Raw genomic sequence first — 2,162 nt, forward strand, 5'->3', positions numbered from 1 at the left:
CATTGCAAACCTTTCCCACCTGATGATCCAAGTCTGAATTCTATAAAAACAGGTATTACTACAGAATCAAGACAGGGCCCTGAATATTGCTTTTGGAAAGGCATGCACCTGGAATTTAAATAATTTTATCTGCATGCAGTTTAAAAAAAGTTCAGTCCAGCCATAAGCGACCAAAGGTCTTTGCAAGGCATCTTTAAGGCATCTGTGCTACCAGCACTGGATGCGGGACACTTAAATGAGTCCTGCAGCATTGCTACCTTCCAACTTTTAGCTATTAGCTGAAGATTCCACCTCCTAGCTCTGAAGTCCATAACCTCTGTGAAGGTGGCTTGCAGGTACCAGGTGAGAGAAGAAGCTAGGAACCTTCTCTCAGGTTAATGGTTAGCGCTGCCCAGGGAGGTCAGGCAGCAAGGGATGCTTACAGAGCCCGGGGCAATACCTCTGTCTTTCAGCAGCGCTTCTCAAACTTCCCAAGACGACCCAGCCTTTTCAGAAAAAAACATCCTGCACCATATTATACTAATTTGTGGTGACAAATTTTGCTCCTAATTTGTAAAAATCAGGCTGCATTTCAGACATTCATCTGATTTCTCCTCTTGTGTTTTTGGGGTTTCTTGGGAGTTCTTTTTGGCTTGACTGGACGCGTGCATTTCCCATCTGTTTTATTTCTCGGTTTGCAAACGTCCCAGGGACCCTTCTGCGGCCCGGCCGCTCCCCCCGCAGCGGCGGCGTTAAGCGCAGTGAGCGATCGCCCGGTGCTGGCGGGAGAGGGAGGGCAGGCGCCAGCCTTCCGCCAGCCGAGGAGCGGCTGCCGGTGGGCCGCGGGCTCCTCCCGGCGGCGGCCGCGACGCCGCTTTGCAGGACGAGCCCTCTCCCGCCGGGGCCGGCGGAGGGGCCGGCGGCCCGGCCGGGCAGGGTGAGGGCGCTGTGCCCGGCGGCGCGGGGGGCGGAGGGGCGCCCGGCGGGGGGCGGGGGGGGGGGGGGGGGGGGGGGGGGGGGGGCCTGTGACGGCCCGTTAGCGACAGCCGGAGAAAACTTTGAGCGGCGGCTCCATAGCTCAGTGGTTAGAGCACTGGTCTTGTAAACCAGGGGTCGCGAGTTCGATCCTCGCTGGGGCCTCGGTGTGCTTTTAGTTGACTGCATCCCTTGAGCAAGGTGTTTCATTTTGCGGGTGGCGGACTAGAGCGTGTGTCCGGGCTCCGTTGGCTTGTTAGTAAGGGGAACGCTTTGGAAACACACGCTTTTGGTAAAATCTGAGTGTTAACGATAATATCGGTCACCAGATTAACTCACGGCTGTGCTTTGTGCTGGCAGGGGAGCAGGGGAAGAATAAGCTCTTTGGGAAGCAGTGTGGGGATGGCTGAGTAAATATTTGTACAGCTCACATCACAATTTCCCTGATGGGAGCTTTGGCAAAATGCTGTTAAGGGGTTTAAAAGGAACAAATTGCCCCTGAGTGGAGAGAATAAGCTGGACAGGATTATCTGACTCTTCACAGCTTGTCAGGCAAGCCGAGCTGTTGGTTTTATTTCTGTGCTGGAGGCTGGACAGAGGAGGTGTAATAATTCTTTGCCTTTTTTTTTTTTTTTTAGGTTATAGAAAGAGCTAGAAACCTCCACACAAATCCACTTGAGCACCACACTTTAAAAATATACATTCGGGTTTTTTTTCAGAAATCTTGTGAGCAAGGCATTTAGTTTCTAGCACTGGAGACACCACAGCAATCGTTACCAACATCAAGCAGGGAAATTAATATGTACGCTTTGGTAAGGGGAAAGGACAACACCTGCAGCGCACATGCTGCAAGGGGCTCAAACCGTGGCAGAGCTGTTGAACAGGCAGGCAGCTGCTGGAGGCTGCGGCTCGGCACACTGGAGGCTGCAGTTTGATGTGTCGAGAAAGACGCGTGGGCTGTGGCGGAGCACTGCAGTCCCTGTTGTATCCTCCCGGCTGCTATCACAGCTTCTCTCCAGCCTCCTTTCTCTGCTGAGAGTAGATCAAAGCTGTGGCGATGCATGGGGCTGTATGAGTTGCCATTGCTGTGGTGAGAGGAGCAGGGGGCTGACAGGCTATTTCCCCCTTACGGCAGGAGTTATGCTGTGCCACTAGGCCCAAAAAGCATTTGAATTTGCTGTGCTCTGGGGTTCTTGCCCGTAAGAGTT

The 2,162-nt window shown here is 53.3% G+C and overlaps 1 non-coding gene across 1 annotated transcript; it reads left to right on the plus strand.

Moving 5' to 3' along the window:
- Nucleotides 1-1,046: 1,046 nt before the first annotated feature.
- Nucleotides 1,047-1,119, plus strand: TRNAT-UGU (transfer RNA threonine (anticodon UGU)). Its single transcript has one exon. It is a non-coding gene; the product is annotated as a tRNA-Thr (tRNA).
- Nucleotides 1,120-2,162: the final 1,043 nt, after the last annotated feature.

Source organism: Balearica regulorum, chromosome 5, assembly GCF_011004875.1.
Source record: "Balearica regulorum gibbericeps isolate bBalReg1 chromosome 5, bBalReg1.pri, whole genome shotgun sequence".
NCBI lineage: Eukaryota > Metazoa > Chordata > Aves > Gruiformes > Gruidae > Balearica > Balearica regulorum.